This window comes from Danio rerio, chromosome 5 (genome assembly GCF_049306965.1).
Source record: "Danio rerio strain Tuebingen ecotype United States chromosome 5, GRCz12tu, whole genome shotgun sequence".
Classification (NCBI taxonomy): Eukaryota; Metazoa; Chordata; class Actinopteri; order Cypriniformes; family Danionidae; genus Danio; species Danio rerio.
In genome coordinates this window covers 52,344,962-52,370,169 of record NC_133180.1, presented here as the reverse complement: position 1 = coordinate 52,370,169, position 25,208 = coordinate 52,344,962, and the positions used below count along the sequence as shown (strand labels likewise).

Genomic DNA, 25,208 nt, shown 5'->3' with positions numbered 1-25,208 from the left:
GATGCTTGTATTTGCACCAGCTCCAGGTTAAATTAAGCTTTCCAATTTCTGTGTTCAGTCCATTACTTCTACTGTATCTGTTCAGCTGAGGGAATGAAACCAACCCTGTGATGTAGTTCACATCGATTTTCCAAGATGGCGATGTCCTAGGTATAAAAGCTATAGTAAAACATGCTATTTTCTTCAAAAAGGTTACATTAATTGAGCTTGTTACATTATATATATATATATATATATGGGTCTGGGTCAGTTGGAATTTCTATGTTTGCATGTTCTCCCTGCGTTTGCATGGGTTTCGTCTGGGTGCTCTGGTTTTCCCCACAAGTCCAAAGATATGTGGTATTGGGTAGGCTAAGTTATCCATGTGTACATTAGTGTGTATGGATGTTTCCCAGTGATGGGTTGCAGCTGGAAGGGCATCAGTTGCATAAAACATATGCTGAATAAGTTGGCGGTTCATTCCGCTGTGGCGACCCCAGATTAATAAAAGGGACTAAGCAGAAAAGAAAATAAATGAATGAATGAGTTTGCATGTTCTTGCCATATTTGTGTGGGATTCCTCTGGGTGCTCCGGTTTCCCCCCAGTCCAAATCGTCGCCTATAGGTCTATAGTCCATTGACTATAAGTCAATTGAATAAATTAAATTAGCCGTAGTGTATGTGTGTAAATGTGAGAGTGTATGGTTGTTTCCCAGTGATAGGAAGCGGCTGGAAGGGCATCCGCTGTGTATTATATATGCTGGATTAGTTGACAGTTCATTCCGCTGTGGCGACCCCAGATAAATAAAGGGACCAAACTGAAAGACAATTATTTTATTTTATTTTATTTTATTTTATTTTATTTTATTTTATTTTATTTTATTTTATTTTATTTTATTTTATTATTTTATTTTATTTTATTCAAAGTTTTTTTTCACAGAATATCTTTTGGAAATCTTCTTTATCACTTCACAATATAGAAAATACGGTGAACAGCCAAAAAAAAAAAAGTTTGTGTATACAGAGTCACTATATTACAACTGTCAATTTATAAATTGCTAATTTGCTCTCCTGAAGTACTTCCACAAACTGCGCTGCTGTAAAAACAAATCACAGAAATATAAATCTGTCAGTGGTTTTATCAAGATAATTACCGTTAATGTGCTGTCAATGACTAAACCAAAATCATAATTGCACTGAAGGCTTAAAGGAAAACACGGCGTGCCGCCTCAAAGCCGGAAAGATGCCGTTTTGGTCTTCCTGTTAGTCTTCTGTCACCTTTAAGATAACAGAACACACGGCATAAGCACAGACAGATTTCCCCACTCTAAAATATACACATCCAACAAATCCGACTCTTATTCTGTCTTCTTCCTCACACACACACATACACACTTGGGTCCAGACTGGCTCCTGTGGTTGATGGCTGGGGCGTCTCTGCTGCTGTGCATTGCCACACTGCTCCTCTTTCCTCTGGAGCCGCACAGACAGTCAGACTCCTGAAGGCTGCTGCTGCTGCTGCTGCCACTGTTGAAACACGCTGCTTCTGTCCAGAATGGAGTGCTCCACCAGTGGCCAGCAGAAACAGAAACATTACTGCTTCACAATGAGTTCATAAAATACAGGAAAGAACTGTCTGTGAACAATAAAAGAAAAAGGTACAGTATGTTGATTCAGAATAGCAGTTTTCCTGGTTGCATGGGGAATAAGGATTGGTTTTGTAGCTAAGTTAATGTGAGATTTTGTGTCCCCCTTTTTTTTTGTTTTTTTCCAGTTTCTGTTTAATAAAAAGATTTTTTCAACACATTTCTAAACATAATAGAACTTTTTTCTCTTTTAAATATTTTCCAAATGATGTTTAACAGAGCAAGGAAATGTTCACAGCATGTCTGATAATATTTGTTTCTTAGAGAAAGTCTTATTTGTTTTATTTTGTTTAGAATAAAAGCAGTTTTTAATTTTTTTTAAACCATTTTATTGTCAAAACATTATCACCTTTAAGCTATATTTTTTGATTGTCTACAGAACAAATTATCGTTATGCAACAACTTGCCTGATTACCCTTTCCTGCCTAGTTAACCTAATTAATCTAGTTAAGCCTTTAAATGTCACTTTAAGCTGTCTAGAATCGTCTTGAACATATCTATTAAAATAGTATTTACTATCATCATGGCAAAGATCAAATAAATCAGTTATTACAAATGAGTTATTAAAACTATTATGTTTAGAAATGTGTTGAAAAAAAATCTTCTCTCCGTTAAATGTGAAATCTCTCTCCGTTAAATTGGGGTAAAATAAACAAGGGGGCTAATAATTCCTAATATAAATATATAATAGAAAACACTGTGAAAAAATCCTTGCTCTGTTTAACACACGTCATTTAAGATATATATCAAAATAATACAGTTGAAAGTGTTTCTTTATGTCGGACGTTTTCAATTATAATACTTGTTTTTAAGGCTCAAATGATAAAATTTTACCAACACTTATATACACCAAAGGCTGCACGGTGGCGTAAGTTGGAAGCTTTCACAGTAGCAATAGCAAGTACTGGTACTACCAGTTTCCAACATTCTTCAATATATCTCCTTTTGTGATCAATATAAAAAAAAAAAAAACTTGATTTGATTTGGAACACATAAATGGCAAGTAAACGATAACAGACATTTTTATTTTTTTTTTTGTAAAATAAGGCAATAATTTGTTACTGTTTCCCCCTTTTTCACCAACAGTGTAACCTTAAAACGAGTGGGAAGGACCAATCTCAAATGCATTTACCAACAAATTATGCTTCTGTTACTAAGTGCTATGTACAGTAAAGGATAATTACACATTTTTCCCCTCTTAAGAGTTTCCTCATCCCTTGAGACTGACTTCAGTTACGTCCTGTTGCAGGGTTTTTTACAGTAAGCAAAACACTTTTACTGTGTTTTGTCACTTTTTTTTTGCTTCCAGTTCCAATAAAATATCCATTATGCAATTGTAACATTAGCGACTTACGATGAACTCATTGCTTCTTACCAAAACCCCTTCCCATTAAAGTTCAATATCCAGGGATATTGTAAACAGGGTCAATACAAATGTGATGTCACTGCGAGAATGGAATTCCGTGAACCCCAGGGAAAATGCTTTGGGAGCGGTAAATGCTCATCTTCCCTGTACTTGTGCTATTCCAGGTTAAATATCATTTGTAATTCAATTAGTGTAAATATGTTTTGAAAATGCACATCGTGTCGCTTTTTGGCATAATGTGTTTCGGTATGGGTTGTGACCGCACAGAAAAAATGGCAATCAATGACAAGAATCATTTTATTTTATTCAAAACTTTGACAAAATTTATTTGTTTTTATAAAATACATGACTGGATGGTTGTTGCTAGAAAGGATACAATTGGAACACCTTCATTAACACCTAGACCTACATCAATCCCAAACCTATATGCAAGGCAGGTTTATTCATATACCACATTTCATACACAATGCTAATTTAAACTGCTTATAAACAGAATAAACAGAAATAAAAGAGACAAGTATAAGAAAATAAAAACAAAGGCTAAAAATGATTAAAAATAGATTAAAAACTGATTAAAATGTGTTAAAATATAAATTATAAAATAATGAAAAAGAAAAGATAGACATAACAGTGTGGTCTGTCGGACATACTGTAGCACAGTGCTCATTCAGTAAAGGCACAGCTAAATAAATGTGTTTTCAGTTTTGATTTGAATGTGCCTAATGTTGAAGCACATCTGATCATTTTTGGAAGTTGATTCCAGCAGTTTTGGCCCAGTAGCTGACAGTGGATTCACCATGCTTTGACTGAACTCTTGGATTTTGTAATTTTATCCTAAAGATCTGAGGGATCTGTTAGGTTTGTATTCATTGAGCACATCTGTAATGTATTGAGGTCCTAGGCAATTTAGTGATTTGTAGACAAGTAATAATACTTTAAAATCTATACTGACTGTAACTGGTAGCCAGTGTAAAGACCTCAGGAAAGGTGTCTTGTGCTCTGATCCTGGCAACAGCGCTCTGGATGAGATGCAACTGTCTGACTGTCTTTTTGGGAGGGCCAGAGAGGAGTCCATTACAGTAATCCACCCTGCTGCTGATAAAAGCAGGAACAAGTTTATCGAAGTACTCACTGGAAACAAAGCATCTAAGTCTTACAATGTTTTTGAGATGATCAAACCTAAACCATCTCCTGAAGTAAATGTAGTTATTGTGGTACAGTGTCAATGATAAATTAATGTATGCTTAAGAAGCGGCAGTTGTATTCCTTATAGACTTTACCAGATGGATGTATGGGTGGATGGTTTCAATCTTTTTGACTTCAAAATCTTTGAATAAATGAATTGTTTTACCCATTCTTTACTTGAGTTTGTTTCATTTATTTGTAAAACCTGCCATCAATCTTGGGATTTAAGAGTCACTTTATTAATTCTTGTGTATTGTTCAAATTTACTCCCCTTTCATTATGTTAGTGGCTGTTTTTGCCCAATTTACTTCCATCAAAACCAACATTTTAGACAGCAAAGCCATAACAACCACATTATCATGCATTCATGATTGTTGGTGATTTTCTGTTGCTCAACCATAAGAATAGCTAATTGTACCTTTTACCAACATGGAAAACCACCAATAGTCAAGAACGCATGACTATGTGGTGTCATGGATTTACAATCAATAAAATGTCATTAATATGGAAGTCAATGGGAAAAAAACAGCCACCAATGAAAGCCATATAAAGAAACCACCTAACATCCACATAACGAAAAGGGTAGTAAATTTGTGTTAAGTGAATTGTTGATTTTTTGAAAACTTTCAAAGCATTTTCCCAAAATAAGGTTTGTCACCAAAAATTATTTGTTAAACACAGACAAAGCTATGGCACTTTCAGACTCAAAATCACCTCAGAGTGGATGAAAACATCCCTAACAACACACAAGCGTTAAAATGAACATACATATAATAAACTAGTTCCGGTTTACTTTACGGTGTCCTTCTTAGACATGTCAATGAACTTACTATAGTAATAATTACAGTTATGCATATGCACCTAATCCAACCCAAAATCAAACATCCATCCAAATCCTAACCATATAGTAAGTATTCTAACTAAATAGTAAGTCTTAACTAATATTACTCAGGAGTTATATGAATAGTTAAACTGTAACAAGGCCCCTCAAAATCAAGTGTAACCAAATGTACCATAAGTACCAAATCTAAAAACATCTACCAAACATTTTCGGTCCAAACTGGTCCAAACTGGTGTGCCGTTATACTCTTAATAGATAGATATACATGTAACCATTTATGCATGCTCTTATGCAAGACATGCCCCAGTTTGTTTGATGCTCTGGATGACAGTTGGGACAGCAATTCCAGCAATGACAAAAGGTTTGGGTGTCACTGATGTCTCTCGAGCCTAAATTTACCTCTGAGCCCAGAGAGACAGGAACAGGTGGAGATCAGGCACTGCCAAATACTTGTGCCACAAATCTTATGGGCCACTTTTTTTCATGGGGGGTGTGCGTTTAGAGAGCAAGTGTCTCATTTCTGTGTGTACGCATAACACCCTTTTCAGATCCAGGATCGTTTGCGGGGCAACACAACCCAAGTTAGGGTTTCTCTTCAAAGCCAGCTGGTCTGGCTTTATTAATGCAGGACATTTCTTTTGTTTTATTTCGTTTATTTTTTGTTTAATTGATTAAAACCTTTGTAAGTGTTTGATTAACCTGGCCCACAGCTGGAGCTGCAGGGTGTGACTTCCTGGGGAAGCACAAGATCGGCACCGGTGAGTTTTTTCCTCTCTATTCTTTTCCCTTCCTCCTTCCCACTTTTGTGATGAGGCGAAAAAGTGTGTCTGTGGAAAAATCCAGAACTACACAGTTACTGAGCGTAGTGTATTGAAGTAAAAGACTTTTTTTCATTTGTCTTAAAACATTTTGTTGTGTTCAAAACTTCTCACACACAACCATTGGTAGTGATCCTCAAACTGCTGGGCTACTGTATTAGTACAGGTAGAATATGTATGATTACATAGAGAAGGACTCTGTAATCCTGAGATTATATGGTGCTTTTATGTTGCTCTAATTCCTCAACGTCAGACTTAATTATTACTCCTGTTTAGAATAATTGAATCCAACAACTATTTGCTTGGTTTGAAATGAAGCATGGGGGAAAGCTTGTAGTCTCAGCACAGATTCTCCTCACTCCTGCGCTTGCTGCCACGACAGAATCAATATCAATTTGTATCACCCTGGCCTTAGTACAAGTTTGACATTGCTAGTTTAAGTCTGAAACAACAGGGGAATTGGTGAGCTTACACTAGCAGAAGAGGTCTGAGCGGCTTGAAAAGTTTACACACGAGAACTCAGGGAACCTGTGGCGAGTGTTTAAAACCAAAGAAAACAGAAGTCTTTTATAATTGTAAGACATTCTCAATATGAGACATGTCTTCAGACACACTGTATAAAATCCAACTTGAACAAAACAGCTTTTTGTTGTTATTGTTGTTGGTGGATTGGCAAAAATCTGTAAAAAAAATGTCTGTGCAACTACATTTAACATGTTTACTTAACCTAAATCTAAATTTTCTTAGTTAAGTTAAAAAGAGGGGCAACATGGTGGCGCAGTGGGTAGCACAACCGCCTCGCAGCAAGAAGGTTGCTGGTTCGAGCCCAAGTTGGATCGAGTGGAGTTTGCATGTTCTCCCCATTTTGGCGTATATTTCCTCCCAATGCTCCAGTTTACCCCACAGTCCAAAAACATGTGGTAGGTGAATTGGATAGGCTAAATTGTTTGTACTGTATGTGTGAGAATCAGTGTGTATGGATGTTTCCCAGTGATGGGTTGTGGCTAAAGGGCATCTGCTGCATAAAACATATGCTGGATAGGTTGGCGGTCCATTCTGCTGTGGTAACAGTGGATTAATAAAGGGACTAAGCCGAAAAGAAAATGAATGAATGAATGAAAGTTAAAAACATTAGTTTTGCGAGCAAAACATTAAAAGTTTACCCAAAAAAGCTCCTGCCAACTTGTTACTTTAAGTTGAGTTAATCTCAGCTGCAGAAAGACTTTTAATGTGAATTTTCTTCTCACATTTACCTAGTTTGCTCTACAAAAAGAAATGCTTAGCGCATGTGGACTGTTAATTTATGCTTAACTGTATATATATATATATATATATATATATATATATATATATATATATATATATATATATATATATATATATATATATATATATATATATATATATATATATATATATATATATAACTGTATGTATATATATGTATATATGTATATATATATATATATATATATATATATATATATATATATATATATATATATATATATATATATATATATATATATATATATATATATATATAATCATAATCTAAGGATTATGTTATTTTTTGTAGTTGTTTTACTGGCTTAATTTTTTTAAAATGTATGTTTCAATGTTTTGATTTCAGACAAGTTAAGAAAACTTTCTTTCTTTTTTTCTTTTTTTTTTCTTTTTTTTTTGGAATAAGCCTAATTTCCTTAACAACCCTAACTGAAAAGATTTTCTTAAAACTGAATTACAACTTAACTAAATGAATGAAATTTGATATTTGAAGAAGTATAGGTAGATGTCATATCTATCATTTCCATCAAACCCACACCTATTAAATACCTAGAAGCTCTAAATTAACAAGTGGCTGCTTACTTTTTAAATTTTTTTGTTGTTGTTTGTTTGTTTTTCATTTATACATACATTAAAATGTAATATCACCCAGATTTTGACATTTTATTTAAGATATTAAAGTGGAACTTTTAGTCATATTTACTGCAATATGCTTTATACAGTATGTATAGTCTAAGTCAGTGGTCCCCAAACTTGTTCCTGGAGGGCCAGTGTCCTGAAGACTTTAACTCCAACCCTAATCAAACACACCTGAACATGGTAATCAAGGTGTTATTAGGTATACTTGAAACACCAAGGCAGGTGTGTTTAAGCAAGTTGGAGCTAAACCCTGCAGGGACACCGGCCCTCCAGGACAGAGTTTGATGACCCCTGGTCTAAGTATTTTTAATACTTATTTTTTAGGGGTTTTCACCTTTAATTTGGATAGGATAGTGGAGGTTACAGACAGAAAAGTATTGGAAGCAGAGAGAGGGGAAGGGTCAGCAATGGACCTTGAGCTGGTAATTGAACTCAGGTCACCAGGAGCACAATGGTGGTATATGTCAACCCACTTAACCACTTAGCTAAGTATTTTTTGTAACCAAATTGTCTTTGACCCATACTTTCATTCAATCTTTTCTAAAGCGCAACATTAGTTTGGATATGGTTATTTAGAAATAATCTGTGCATATGAAATCTAATATTTACATTTAATTTCACACATTCTCTCATCTATATTTACTTTCAATATTTACAATACTTGTTAAGACTCCGGAATATATGCTTAGTTTTGACATCAGCTTAGTCCTTTGAGAATAAAATCGGGATTCAATCTGCTTTTCTCTAGCACGCTTTATTTGCATTCTGAGAACAATATTTCTGAGGCAGCATATTTTTAAGAAAGCATCCCTTACAAGCTTTCTGCCATCTAATCCCTCTCTTCCTGGGTGTTCGGGGTGTGACATTCGGCACCCCCCACCAACCCACCCCATGGAGAAACAGGCAAGGCAGCTCTGACCCAGTTTACCAAAGCTCCCATGTTTGTCATTTGAAAAACTTTCTCGCTGCCAAAATAAATAAATAAATAAAAATCTTTGATCTGAATTGTGGTTGGGAAAAAGCGTTGTTTTCTCGCAGCAAAGGTGGTGCACTTTGTAGAGGAGGCACCCTTTTTCTTTTTGAACCCTTCTCTGTCTATTCGCCAGTGGCTATGTCAGGATTCGGTTTGTCTGTCTGTCTGTTTGTGTATGTGTGTGTGTGTGTGTGTGTGTGTGCGTGTGTGTGTGCTAGTCCTCTTCTCCAAGCTCCAACAGGCTCCCATGTTATTTGCAAAACCTGTAATAGCCCCAAATTAACCGGAAATTACACAAATATGGCATTCAGCCTTGTTTGCTTTCCCTCATATTTATCACAGCATCTAAAAGTGTAAGTGATCTGACTTTAACTAAGAACCAAAGGGCTAGCACAAGTCTGCGTTAAGGGTGCTACAAAGACAGACCTGTTTGTGTGCTAATGCTTCTATTAAGCTACCAAACATATACGGTGCTGAGAAATGAACCCCCCACGTTTATTTATATTAATCGCAGTTGGCACGCAGGCGTCACAGTAGTTACCATCATTATGTTGCATATTGCAGATCCAGATGCTATGTTCTTAGGTTACATGCTTCCATATTACTGTCCGACAGAGGAGCACTTCATATTTAAAACAAATTCTCAACACATTAAACACATGGAAACCGTTTCATCTCTCTAGCATTGAAAAAAAAAGATAGAATTATCCATTATAATTGCTCGCAGTGATGTCTTACTTTTTTCTTTCTTCTTTCTGCTTTTTTTTCATAATCTAATTCCAATATTTTCACAGTGGAGCTGTAGTCTTGGCCGCGTGTCGTTTCTTTATTCTCTTTCTCTCTTTTTGCTCTTCTTACTGCTCTCTGTCCCTTGGAGAGGGTGGCATCGGCGCGGCGCTGCTCCGTGGATCTTACATGCTGGATGGGACCCGTCTGAATCTACAAAACACGAGTGCTTCACCGCCTTTTGATCTCAGGCTAATCTCTGTTGCCTGCCTCCAGTCTCATCTTGTTTGAATAAGAATGAGTCTGGGGTGCTATTGCAGGCACAAAGAGGTTTAGGCGGCAGCCGTTCAGCAGAGCAGCACTGCGCGGGTTTGTGTACACCAGAATCACTCTTCAACACTCTTCCATATTCTCCAGTGTGAAGTGTCTGTGAGGGCGGCTTTCCGACTCGTTAAAATCCTTTGACGTTTCACTTTGTCTAAGTTGTAAATTAGTCAGTTTCTGTATTAATATAATGTGAATTTGGGATCTGAGCATTTCAGGATATGGCTTGTATAAAGTGGCTCAGTATGCTGAAAGAGTTTTATAGACTCAGCTTAGCTTAGTCGAAGTATAGTTCGATTAGTAGATTGGTCCAAAATAGACCCTTGACTTAAGCATGCTCGAAAGATTCATTTTTATACAATATTTGCTTTTTTCATTTTGCTTCGGAACTTCTGAGCAATAATATGTTTTTGTACACCCCAGTGGGCAACTTGATGTCATAATGACAAACATACATAAAAAAAAAATTCAGAAATGCAAATAGACTTTTAACCCTGGATAATAATAGTAATAATATTAATAATAATAAAACATTTTATTTACAGTGCGCTTTTCTCAGACCCAAAGCGCTACAAGGCATACAAGGCAAACAAAGCAGAACAATAAAAACAAGACCACAATAAAACAATAAAATATGAACGATTCAATAGAGTTGGATGATTAAATTAACAAAAATTATCAATCTAAGTTAAAAGCAATGGTAAAAAGGTGAGTCTTGAGAAGTTTCTTAAAACGAAGAAGCGGCATTCCTGATGCTGATGTGCAGGCCATTCCATAGCTTACGTAGGTGCACTGCATGAAAAAGCACGACCACCCATAGTCTTTAGTTTACAGCATGGCTAATACAGCAAAAGTCCAAATGAAGAACGAAGACTGCGGGTGGGACTAGCCAGAGTTACCAGGTCACAGATGAAGTCAGGTGCTAGCCCATGCACTGCTTTATATGTTAAAATTAGGGTCTTAAAATCCATACATGACTTAATAGGAAGCCAATGAAGTTGCTGAAGTACAGGAGTGATATGGTGGCGCGAGGAAGAATGTGTCAAAACCCGTGCAGCAGAATATTGATTGTACTGTAAACGTCTCGGAGAGCTTGCTGGTAGGCCCCCGACGAGTGAGTTACAGAAATCAAGCCTCTCCGCATCAGACAGTGATAAAAAAAGGTCTAATCTGCGCAATGTTATGTAGGTGAAAGAAGGCTATTTTAGTCAATGATCACAAAACCAGCATACACTGCTGGTTGCAATGGTAACACTTTCCAATAACAGTACATAAATAATGATGTATTAATATGTAAACAATACTTTATTATAAATTAATGATGAGTTTAACTTTAACTGCAACATCATTCAAATGAGTTTATGTGTGAATAACGACTAACAAATTGCTTGTTAGCATATGTTGTTAATTAATGCATTAATTAACATTTGAGTTCAAACTAAAGGTAACCAACATGATGTCATGAGCTGTTAATGTATAATAATATCATGACTTTACTTAGAAGGGCATATCACCATTAACTCATCCTTAACTACTCATGAAATCCTATATTTAAAGGTGCAGTAGGTGATCTGCTACAATGCTAACCTGTTAGCATAAATCTTTGAAACACAGTCCTGCCGTCCAAAGCCACGCCTCCTGAAAACACGAGCGCATGCACCTTAAAGATGACAACAGAACCCTCTTTCATGTGTAGAGCTAAAGCTAAAGCTTGGCTGGCTGCATGCAGGAATTACACTCATAAGCCAAACTTACATGCTTGTTCTGACCGAATATTCAGAGTAGCGGTAAACAATATAGGGAGCGCGTCACAGGTTGTCATTGTTTAAAAATGAACCAATGTGAATATAAACCCCAACTTCACCTCAGTATAGAAATGGGAGATGTCAGCCCGACAATATTTAATTGGATGATTTTTTTGTTTTGTTCTATACCTTACCCAGAATATAAAAATACATGTAAATACATTTAGATCATTTACTTTAACCAATACTATTGGAATGTGAAGAGACTTTCAACCAGCACAACTAAAATATTTCTGAAGACAATCACCTGCTTCACCTTTAAAGTGTTTATGTTAATAGCAACAGAACATGTTTCTATTGATATTCAGTGTAAACACACTAGACAGATGTGCATAACGAGTTCATGAGTAGTTAAGAATGAGTTAATTATGATGTTTCCCTTCAAGTAAAGTCATGGTATAATTATACATTAACATATCACGAGTTCATAATGGTTAAATTAAGCATGAGCTAATACATTAATCAACTAACAATCATGTACTAACAAGCAATTAAGGTAGCCGTTATTCACACATGAACTAATTTAACTCATGTTGTAAAGTTTTTGATCATAATTCATGTACTGTTATTGTAAAGTGTTAGCCCAGCATGCATTAGTGAACTTACAGTAAAATTCACACCCTTACATAGTGAACTCCATCTGATGCATGCACAAAATTTTTTCATATAGTAATACGCAATAAATGAGTCTTTGATGTTCTTTTAATTACATTTAAGGCTATTTAAATCTTAGGTAGTTTGTCCTGTCACTTTCTTTATTTTTTTCTGACAGTGTAAAAACTCCCAAATTCAATGTTGATGCTGGACAAACAAAGTAGTGCAAAATGAGTTTATTTAATGCAAAATTAGAACATTTTGGACCAGATTTACCAAACAGGGCAAATTCCCAAGAGAGTTAAGTTCCAAAACAACTCAGAAATTTTTGAGGAGGATGTACAGACAATGTGAAAATTAACAAATAAAGGTATGGCATCTAATTTCTATACTGACCAATGCAATTATCTCAGCACAAATTAAATAATCAACATTCATAGAGTCAAAGTTAGTCCACTTAATTAAAATGTAGTTATTTGAAATATGCAGCTAACATGAGGAACAAAAATTTATGTAGATGACTGTTTTGATATGAGACAGTTTACACGATGTACATTTTGAAGAACAGATCACAAATTCTCTAATGAAACTAGGATTGTGCTAGTATTACATGACTCACCATAGGTGTTTGTTCCAAGTTGTCTTTTAATTCCTGAAGCACATTAAAAATATTTTTTTTTAGTAGAGAATATGTTCGGACAATGTGTTCCTCTAGAATTCCAAATGGATATGTGTAGAAAAATGTGAAGAATATGTATTAAATAATGACACAAATACCCATAATCTGATTAGCAAAAATGATAGTAAACATGTTGTGTGATTCCTTTAAATACTTAACTCTCATAAAAATTACATCTGACCGTGAAACTCTTACAAATGTATATTCAGTAACGTGATTCTAATTATTCTCTGCATGTGTTACCCTAATTAACTATAGCCCAGATGTTCACCAGATAAACTAGATATCCCTAAAACTTGTCTTTTTTCTGTTATTTTCAATTGAAATAAATTTGAAGAAAAACAAGATACAAAACAAGATATTCTAAGAATAATGACTTAATGACAATTAAAGGTGTCTATACCTGTAAATAAATGCTAACATGATCTTCTTGCTGTGAGGCGACAGCACTACCTACTGTGCCACCGCGTCACCTATTATTATTTTTATTTATTTATGTATTAATTTATTTATTTATTTGTTTGTTTATTTATTAATTTTATTCATTTTATTGTTATATTTTTTTTTTGTGGTGCAGCCCTAAGAAAGCCCTATAAGTTTATGTGGCATATGGAGAGAGTCTCTGAGTTCTCAGATCATATCTTAGGTCAAGTTTTTTGTTTTGTTTTGTTTTTGTTTTGTTTGTTTTTTTACCTTTTTTGTGACTTCACTTAGACAAGAGATTTAAAAATGAGAGTTTGATTTATTTACCACCTGAAATGTGCATTACTGTAGCAGTGTAGCAATTTCAACATGCTGGAAAAAGAGAGAAAAACAGACAAAGACTGAAGGGATGAAAGAGAGTAAAACTGCATATGATGTCTAATAGGAGTTTGTAAGAAAAAAACATTCTGCAAAAAAAGAAAAAAAAAATCAGACATACTTATACGTACGTAACCATGCACCCCCTGTACAGATAATCAACACTGTCTGGTTTAGCAGTTATTATATGAGCAGTTTGGAATAAAAATAAGAGAATATAGGTAAAATTTCCATTGCCTGTCCATAATGCCCACCATCTGTTAGGACTGGACTCCTGCACAAGCTCAGGAAACACCGGTTGGCACTCTAAGCCTGGAGACAGAAAAATGTGATGCTGGCATCATTTTTAGTGCCACCGTTGTGAAAAAAAAACTCCAAGTTGAAACAATGAAATAACTGTACAAGTTTAGTAGAGACTATGTGTGACTTAGTTTCCACCTTTGAAAGGAGGAAAAATCATTAGTGTAAGATTTTTTTTAAGTATGTATTTATATATTTATGTAGCCTTTAACAGACAAAGACAACTTTTAGCTAAAGGGTAAAATATACTAAATGCTGTGTTTAAGAAAATATATATATATTTTTTTTATTATGCTAACTGTTAACGTTCTTTTCAAATTTAAAATAAAACATTTATAAATTAAGTAATTAATTGATTAATTTATTTATTTATTAATTTCTTATTTGCTTGTTTGTTTGTTTATTGTGTTTTAATTAATATGCTCTGTGTTTATGTAAAATGTACTTTTTTGTTTTATTCTGTAGACATTTTTTTTTCAAACTTAAAATAAAACATTTCTTTATTTATGTATGTATTTATTTATTTTAACATTAAAGACTTTTTAAACATTATGTTTCTTTTTTGACAATATAATACAAATCGTCTTAATTTAAGAAATTAATATTTAGTGGAATAATTCTGATTATCAGTCAAAATACATTAAAATATTTTCAGAGAGGACAAAACAATAAAAGATTTAAATGAAAAGCTTTTTATTCAGCATTAGAGGAATTGCTATCAGACCTTTACAGAACAAAACAAACATTTTACTCAATCTCAAACATAAAAGATACAGTCAATTCAGAGAAACAACTTTTTCAAGTTCTAACTGTATATTACAATATATTGTTCATATACTATCAACTTTGACAGGCATATCCTTGATGTTTAAACTTTGGTTATAAAAATCATGGACACTGCTGCAATCAGCTGTCATGTTAATTTTTTTATTATTTAGCCTTTTTTTTTTGTATTATTAGTATTATTAAATGTGATGGACACTTTTGGCTGGTCTGTAATAAAGCTTTAGTGCGCCCCTGCTGGCAGAGATATGCATTGCAGTTACACATTTCACACAATTCAACAAAGCCCATTTATTCTCAGAACTAAAACAAATATAGTTTTCAACTTTTACTGTGATTTGACACAAGCTCCTATTTAGGCCTCCATTAGCAAGTGGGACAGCGTATACAGGTGTATTGACAGGGGAGATACAGACTTCAGTATAGCACAGGGTAACTGGAACTGGGGTGGCTTTTTCCAGCACACAGCTTTAATACTGAAACCAGAGCAGCAGCTTTCTACACAAAGGCTTAACCGTGTTGTGCTGCTTGTGGTTCATTTATAATGAATCAAAGGTGTAGCGTTCACGCGCTGTTTGCCCAACAGAACATGCAAATTACCGAATTTGTCCCCACACGAGTCAACACTTCACTACTGGTTTTCTTCCAACCACAATATGTGTTAGCGTGCTCAGGTGCTATTTAAATGCAGTGAAGAGAGGGCTCAAACCGGGATGATTGCATCAGTTATGCACTTTCAGAAGTTTCTTGAGTTTGCGTGCTTGGAAAGTTTAAGTTGCAGTTTTTTTATTACTTTGAAATCATTTGAAAGTTGCAGCGGTGTGTAAAATGGCCTGCTGTGGATACGGACTTTGAAGGGTCAGAGCTGATGAGATCTCGGCTTCCACTGAGAACTGTTTTGCTCAACTTCTTTTCTAGATGGTTGGTGTGTTTAGAATTAACAGTATATTCATTTGTTTAATATATGATATTCATTTTTTTTTTTTGAGAGAGAGAAAGAGAGATTTTGTATAGCTCTTTGTTACAAAAATACGAGAAAAAAAAAAACAAATTTACACTATACCAACCACAAAATGACAAATGAAAAGACCACAATGCTTCTTTGTTACACCTTTCATCAATTCAAACAAATGAAGATCATTTATTGACATTTAGAAATTTAAATCAATTAAAACTCTAGACTTTACAAGGACGGTAAACAAAGCAACAACATTTTGCTCAGACGTCTGTTCAATCTTGTTTTTTCCTTGCTCACATATACACTGTAAAACCCAACAGTCATCGTTACCAAAAAAAATTATTGTAGTTAACTCAATTTTGAAAAGAGTTTTGAACCTAGTGTTGAAGGTAAAAAGTTAATTAAATACCTCATTACTTCAACTTAAATGGAGTAAGTTCACAGTACTCATATAGATTAGATTTTTTTTTTTTTTTACTCAAATGGTTTGTAGCAATCGGTTTACTCAAACAGTTTGAGTTGTCCTAACTTATTGGGTTTTACCGTACTCAGTTGAGTTCTCTTCATTTATGTTTTGGGGTTTTACTGCGCTCACATTGCTTTATTTTCTTACATTGATTAAGTTCACAGTACTCATTAGGAATAGTTTTTGAACTTAAATGGTTTGTTGCAATTATTTTTCTCAATGGTTTGAGTTACCTTAACTCATTGCGATTTACAGTGTTCTGCTAGTTTGGCTTTGACAACCTAAAGAAATTGTGTGGAACCCTGCATTTTTTACAGTGTTTTTTTAATATAAAAACGAGGGGTTTCAAACATTCAATTTGTGTTGGGACAACATGACGGAATTAGTTTTTACAAATTTGAGTGGACTTAACATAGAATTCCATTCTCTCTTCTTTATTTAATTGTGCGTTAAAATTGCATTTTGTGGAGGTGGTCTTTCCTCCAAATTGACATGTTGAATAGTATGAATAAATATTGACTAGGCCGCTATGGTAAATTATAGTGTATATATATATATATATATATATATATATATATATATATATATATATATATATATATATTCATTCATTTTCTTGTTAGCTTAGTCCCTTTATTAATCTGGGGTTGCCACAGCGGAATGAACCGCCAACTTATCTGATGCCCTTCCAGCCACAAGCTATCTCTGGGAAACATCCACACACACACTCATACACTACAGATAATTTAAGCTTATTCAATTCAACTGTACCACATGTCTTTGGACTGTGGGGGAAACCAGAGCACCCACACGAAGGCAGGGAGAATATGCAAACTCCAAACAGAAACAGCAATTGAGCCGAGGTTCGAACCAGCAACACAGCAACCTTCTTGCTGTGAGGCGACAGCACTACCTACTGCGCCACTGCCTCACCACTATATATACATTTGTTGTTGACTTAAATATACAGCATTAAAATTGCTAGGCACAGAGTAACACAAAAAGTTTGCATATTTACACACTTTCCATGTCAATGTATGAAAAAAATAAATAAAAAATAATAATAATAATAATAATTTAGGATGCTCTAACCAGTATACACACTCCTGAAACATTGGTCTCCTATTATTGCACTGGATTGTATGTAGTTTTATTTTTATTCATTCATTCATTTTCCTTCTGCTTAGTCCCTTATTTATTGAGGGTCGCTTCAGCGGAATGAACCGCCAACTATTCCGGCATATGTTTCAAGGAGCAAATGCCCTTCCAGCCATATCCCAGTACTGAGAAACGCACATTCACACACACACACACACATACACTTCTTCCTGCTGTTTGTGAGATGACAGTGTTCACCATGAGCCACCGTGACTCTCTTTATTTACCGTGACTCTCTATACTCTTTATCATAAAAGCAGCTTTACAAATGTACATTTAAACACATTTCAATGGGACCTCAAATGTAACAACGGAACATAGGGTTAAAAACTAAATATTTGCGACATAACTGCAACATGAACTGAGGCAGAATTAAAAGTGTCATTCCATAGCTCTTTAAAGCATTTCTTTCTAAAGCTAGACTCTTACATAACTTTGTGCTGCATAAATACCCCAGTTTTGTAAGTGTGTTTTCCTCTCCCTGTCTGTCAGTGTGTCTATCTGTCTGCCTATCACAAACTTCAAAGTTTTGGAAAGAAAACAGGGAAATATACAGGAAACGGGTGAAATTAAAGGTGGCAGAGAGAGGGAGGGCGATTTAAATGGCTCTTTACTACAAATTACGAAAACAGATTCACAATATATAAACCACACATTTAAAAAAAAAAAAATAATAATAATAATAATATATATATATATATATATATATATATATATATATATATATAAATATAATATATAAATAAATAAATAAATATATATATATATATATATATATATATATATATATATATATATATATATATATATATATATATATATATATATATATAAATGTGTAAAAAAGCAGTAAACCTAACCTTTTCAAACATAGCACAACAATCCTTTGTTAAATCATTCCAAAAAATAAAAAAATAAAAAATACAAGATCAGCTGACTTGTACAAATTGAAATCAATTTAATCTAGCCTTCACAAGAGGAGAAAACTAAACATTTTGTCCAGAAATCTTTTCAGTCTTGTTTGTTCTGCTCATAGAGCACACCGTACAGTTAATTTGGTTTGACCCTAAATAAAATTCAATAATCAGTATTCAAAATGTCTCTTCTTTAAATATTTAGCTCTAATTCAAAAATATAATTTAAAAGGTTTCATTGAAACAAACAAAAAGCACTTACTCAGGAACTCTCCATAAAAGTTTTAAAGGTAACACTTTACTTGAAGGAGATATCATAGGACTGCCATGAAACCTTACATGTCTTGAATAAGAATTAGATTATATGTAAGCTTATGTCATTAAGTGTCATTTGCTCAGTTATGAAAAATTAAATGCAAAGGTGACATCTCTCGAAATGTCTTTGTTATGGCAACCTGACAAATATACAGCAAAACATTTTTTTTTTGTATGTCATAACAAATTTACATCAAAGAGACAACATAACTTGTCATAAATCCGTCATAAACATGATAGTCACAAGGCCATTATAATTTTGTCATGAATTTAATTTAACAGTGTAAAGTAACCTCAACCATATTGAAATAAATTGAATCTGTGATAAAAACTTCATTACTTGTCATGTCATAATAATGACACTGATATAAATGTATTTCACAGAGTGTTGGCATTTTAAGTTGAGAAATTTAATAACAAATTTGATTATTTCAATGAAAAAAAGTGACCAAAATATTAATGACACAATTATAATAGCATCATGACAGTAATAGTCATGTTTATGACAGACTTGATTAAGTTGTCATGATAAAGACATCTCGAACAATGTCACCTTTGCATTTAAAATGTATAACTATGCTAATAACACTTAACGACACTTATCATAAGCATGCATAGAAATCCTACATTATGCAACATTTTGCCCAGAAGCCAGTTCAATCTTGTTTTTCATGCTCATGTATGCTTTTGTTTGGCTTGACCCAAAATAAAAACCACCAATTGACATTTTATTCCATCAAAAACTGAATTTCATTGAAGCAAGCAAAAAGGCTTCTTAGTACATCAAATAAAGGACTTTATATAAATAAATATATAAATAAAGCATGACAAATTGTTTCGCTTTTAAAACAAAATGGACATTCAGAACCCTTTCAAGGTTTACAACAGAAACAACCCTGTTACTTTGCTGCAAGTTTACAGCTATTTACTGCCCTGTAAAAATGGTCATAATAAAATGGTCAAAAATAAAACAAACAAATTCTGTAAAGTTCATTACTGTGATACTCACTGCATTAATTTTAAAACCTTTACCATAACTAACTGAGTATTAGAAATTTGCGGTATTCTGCTGTATTCATAGGACTGCTACTGTGGACAAAATGACACAGATGATGAAAAAATTATCTTGTATCACAAAATGTAATTAAAATAGATTGATGAATAAAATAACTTTTGTAAAGTATTTATAATGGACATAATAACAATGAATAATAAAAGCCCTGTTGTACATGATCTCTTCACTCTTTTGGACTGTATTACATCCAATAGCGAATACTAAAAATTAGTAAATTGTAAATAAATTACAGTAAAAGTACTGTAAAAATTGTCATGTTTTAAAAATCAAATGTAATCAAGGGCATTTGCCATAAAAAGAAATTGTGGTAAGGATTTTTCACAGTAAAATTAAATTGCATTAAGGCTTTTTTAAAATGGTAAAAATGTAACTTACTGTAAAATTCAATTGTGGTAAGGCTTTTTACTGCAAAAGTTAATAGTGATAAGACATTTATTAAATTGTACAAAATTTTATTTATTGTAAAATTAAATTGCGATAAAGTTTTTTCACTGTAAAATTTTAAATGCGGTAAGGCTTTTTTACTGTAAGATTAAACTGTGGTAAGGCTTTTCAATGTAAAATTAAATTGCAGTAAGGCTTTTAGAAAATTGTAAAAAATATATATTTACTGTAAATTTAGACTGTGGTAAAGCTTTTTTACTGTAAAATTAAATTGTGGGAGGGCAATTTTACTGTAGAATAAAATTGTATAGGACCCTGCTAACGTAAAACACATTTACAGGTAAGTTACTCTAAAGGGGCAGTTGTGGTAAATTGCTGGCAACAGTGCTGCCAGTAAATTACCTCAAAAATACAATAAAGTGTCTAACATTGAAAAGCACTAACGGCAATTGCGCCATGGAGAATTCTCCACTGTAGATCGGAAACTCTCTAGAGAGAGAGAGAGAGAAAGAATGAGAAAATCTGGAGGAAGAATGTGGAGGGAGGGAGAAGAACCCATGATCGGGCCAGATTTCGGGAGACAGACTCACTCGTGATGCTCTCCTGCACTGCGAAAGCTCAGTACTGCTGTTTGAGCACTTGACAATGTTATCAGCCCTGACAGCCAGATTGTGTTTTCACATGAGTGTGATCAGCAAGAGATTACACACACACATGCACGCGCACACAACAAACCCTGCTCGCTCCTGTTTGCCAAAGAAAATGTGTTGATGTTTATCGTGCTCTTAAAATAAAAATGAAATAGAGGCCTTGTCCCTCTATCCTCCCCGAACGATACTTATGTCTGACTGAAGATAATAAGACACGCACGTGGGTAACTACCGGGCTCCCGAAAAGAAAACAACGTAGGCGGGATTGTTGTCAGCCACTAACATTGTGTATTTATCTTCCATCTCCTTACATCTGCTCGTTACAAACATGAACAGATGAGGCCGAAACCTCAAAATTACCTTTCTCTGAAAGGCCTCTTGTATGCGTATACGAAATGACATAACTGCTACTGGACACTTTCCTTGTGGCTTTGAACTTACTGGAAATCGGATTGTTGATCCTGAGTGATGGCAAGCAGGTTCAGTTTGGACCCACGGCCTGCTGTCGATCAACAGCCAAGGAAAACAGCATTTTTTTTTTTGTAGACACATGTATACAGTACGTGTCTGTCTGTTTGTAAATTAGGTCAGGAAATTTGACTAATCTTTGCAATGTTTTATGTTTCCATTGACCGAAATGCCCTTTGGAGATGTTACAGTAAATTGCCCTTGGGGAACATCTAACAGGCAAATTTAGCAAGTTGAACAAAGTCATTAGTCAGCTCTGCTGCACAATGTTTAGCAGACTGAATTAATGTGGTGAAAATTGCTAATACTAAATACAAACAACATCTTTAAGTTTTAAATTTTTTAGAGATTCACTTTATTATTTGTTTAAAATACTACAGTTGAAGACATCGCTGTTAGCCTTTTTTTTTTTAATTGCAATTCTGCTTTACTCTGATTTATAGCTTTCCTAACTAATTTCTAATGACTAATTTCTTCTGTCGTTGCAATGATGATATTTTTCAATACAATATCCAGCAGACACACAACGTCATAAAACATTAATATTAGGTTAGATTAAGTTTGTGACGTCAGGTGTCCAAAATTCATTGTCTAGCCAGCGTCTAAGGACAAAGTTAATTCGATGTCCAATAACGATGTAAAATGACATTGATATTTTGTGGATTTTAGGTTGTGTTGGAAAGTGACCAAAATCCAACATCGAGCTAACATCTTAAACCAACATCATATTGACATCTAAAACTAATATTAATGCATCAGGTATAGCAACCAAAATCCAACATCTGATAGATGTCATAGTGGTAATGTCCATGCAACGTCAAGCTGTAACATCACTGGACGTTGATATTTGGTTGATTTTAGATTGGATGTTGGCCATTGGCATCGGCCTGATATTGGTAGCTGATGTCGACCCAGTTTTCATTTTCTAACTTAATGCAACGTCCCAACGACTTTGAGGAACAACGCTAATCTGACATCATGTTGACGTCCTGTGTCTGCTGGGATAGTATTCAACTAAAATGCAATATAAAGGCTTAACCAGGATAATAAGGCTAACTAAGTTAGGTTAATTAGTTAAGTCGCTGGACAACAGTTTGTTCTGTAACCAATCAGAATGTATGTGTGCTTGTATGTGTACATTTATCTTAAGGGTGTTTTTACCGTAAATGTGTTTTTAAAGTTATTATTCCTGCCAAACTAAAAGAAATAAGAGATTTTACAAAGTGAAATATATAATAGGTTATTCTGTGAATTCTGTGTTTACACATTACACATCACTTGGGAACAATTAAAAAATAAAGAATAAAAAATTCACAGAAGGGCTATACTTATTGACTTTATATATTATAAATATAACAAAAATATTTGTAACTATTTATATAAAATATAGATAGCAGGGTGGCTCAGTGGTTAGCACTGTCTCCTCACAGCAAGAAACCCGGGCTGGGCCAGTTTATATATGGAGTTTGCATGTTCTCCCCGTTTTGGCGTGGGTTTTCTCTGGATTTCCCCCACAGTCCAAAGACATGCACTTTAGGTGAATTGAATAAACTTAACTGACAGTTGTATATGTGTGGAATGGGTGTGTATGGGTGTTTCCCAGTACTGAGTTGCAGCTGGAGGGACATCTGCTTTGTAAAACATATGCTGGATAAGTTGGCGGTTCATTCCGCTGTGGTAAAATAAACAGACTAAACCAAAGGAAAATGAATGAATGGATATCTAAAATATAATGTATGATTATATAATATACTTATCATTTGAAATAACTTTTGATATAACTTTTAACTTTTGCCATTTGGAGTTATGGTTCAGATTTTGATTGTACCATTACATTTTTATATAAACATACCAAATAAGGTTCATAATAGGAATAGGTACTATTTTACTTAAGTATTTAAATAAGAAGGAAACCTCTTGCCACTTTGTGAAAGGTCAGTCAACAGGATCAAAAAGTGTGTTTAATCATAAAAACTTATAGTGAACAGTTTATGTGATTATCAAAAAGCACCCTCTGGGCTGTGCGGTAGTTAAGTAAGTATATAGTAGATCTTAAATATTTGATGATTTCACCTTTTCATGGTGTGTATCTGCATTACAAAAACACACCATTAATTGTATCCAAATTATGTTCTTTTAATACTTCTTGGCAAATTATGAAGCTCAATGAAAGCTGAAGTCGTTGTAGGCTTAATGATTTTGTAGATCATTACATTGTAAAATATCTTATTGTCTCAAAATGCTCTTTATATAAGTGTATAACAATTTATCATCTTATCATTTTTTATTGTTAAGCTCTACAAATATAGGCTATTTATTTTAAATTTTAATAAAAAATTTGACAAATGCTTAAGCTAGGTGAAACAGTGGCACAGTAGGTAGTGCTGTCGCCTCACAGCAAGAATGGTCGGTGGTTCGAGCGTCGGCTGGGTCAGTTGGCGTTTCTGTGTGGAGTTTGCATGTTCTCCCTGCGTTCGTGTGGGTTTCCTCTGGGTGGTCCGGTTTCCCCCACTGTCCAAAGATATATATGGTACAGGTGAATTGGGTGGGCTAAAATTGTCCGTAGTGTATATGAGTGTGAATGAGTGTGTGTGGATATTTCCCAGAGATGGGTTGTGGCTGGAAAGGCATCTGCCGTGTAAAAACATGCTGGATAAGTTGGCGGATTATTTTGTTGTGGCAACCCCGGATTAATAAAGGGACTAAGCTGAAAAGAAAATGAATGAATGAATGAATGAATGAATGAATGAATGAATGAATGAATGAATGAATGAATGAATGAATGAATGAATAAAATTCTTAAGCTTTCTCAGTGAGAGATAGAGAGCAAAAAATCCATATAAAATTTCTCTCTGTAGAAGTTTTAACCTAAACATGATAGTGTATGATGAGGGCTGCAATCTGAGATCTGAACTGGTCAAAGAGAGAGCGAGTGAAAGAGAGAGAACAGGGGAGTGAGAAAAAGAATGGCAGGAAATGACAGGAACTAAATGTAAATATTTACTTGCAGATGTGTAACAAAATCTGTCCTCTGCATCTTAGAAAAGGCGATATCTGGGGCAAACGACTATTTGTGGTTTAAAACTGCGAATGCTCATGCAGATCTAAATCAGCCAGGTCAATATCAATGGTGAGAGCTATAGTTGCTGTAGTTACAGTTGTTTCTGTTCCTCTTCCTGTTCTTTATCTAGTTTACCTAGCGCATGAATATGCAAGAGGCAGCTCAATAACAGTGTTTATATATTTATTTATTCCTTTTGTACTTCCCCCAGCCATGCAGTGTGTCTTGAACGCCGTGCCTAGATATAGCTATTAACACAGAAAGAATTTCTCTCTCTTTCTCTTTGTGTGTCTCTTCACCAGGTGCCAACTAAACAAACAAAACCACACGCTGAAACCTAAGAGGGTCTTCCTGGAAAAGCTCTGTGCCGAAGCTGCAAGAACTGAAGAAATTGTGAATGTGGTGGGTATAGCATAATATTCACGCTTTCAAATGGACACAGCAATTTGTAAAAATGATACTGCGGCCTAGCGATCTTGAGGCTAAAGAGGTTTTCATTGACTCATAACTGAGCGGATGAACGTGAGAAACTGTGAACGCATAGTGAGTCTGATGAAACGCAGCATGTGGAATCATATAGCTGTATTGATCTAGATATTGAAATTACCAATAAAAATGCAATTCAAGATCGGAGTGTCCTGTGACCCAGAAGAGGCATCCCACGGAAGCTGATAGCACTGGCTCCAGTTACATTCTGTCAGGCAGATTAGCAGGCTTTATTAATTCATTAACTGATTTCATGTTTTACCTCTGCCTCTGGTTTGTCTGTCAGCGACTCAAGTGGTGTTTAAAGTTCATTATGAATTTCAGGAAACACTAAAAATCGGCATGAAAAAATTCTGATTACTGGGGAAATGGAAAAAAATATAAGATAGTTTCCATTACTTTATCAACTCTTTATATTAAAGGGATAAGATATTTTTAAGAAAGCTGAAAACCTGTAACTATAGACTTCTATTGTAGGAAAAGCAAAAATACTATGGAAGTCAATGGTTACAGGTTTTCAACAATTT

The 25,208-nt window shown here is 34.4% G+C and overlaps 1 protein-coding gene across 9 annotated transcripts in view; it reads left to right on the top strand.

The window, feature by feature from the left end:
* The first annotated feature begins 5,563 nt into the window (after window positions 1-5,563).
* The window catches only part of mef2cb (myocyte enhancer factor 2cb), a 127,346-nt gene continuing 107,701 nt past the window's right edge, over window positions 5,564-25,208 (top strand). For all 9 annotated transcript variants that reach the window (XM_073951132.1, XM_073951130.1, XM_073951128.1 and 6 more), the window contains exons 1-2: window positions 5,564-5,775; window positions 24,498-24,597. The gene's annotated coding sequence lies outside the window, so the exon portion shown is untranslated. The remainder of the gene's footprint in view (window positions 5,776-24,497; window positions 24,598-25,208) is intronic.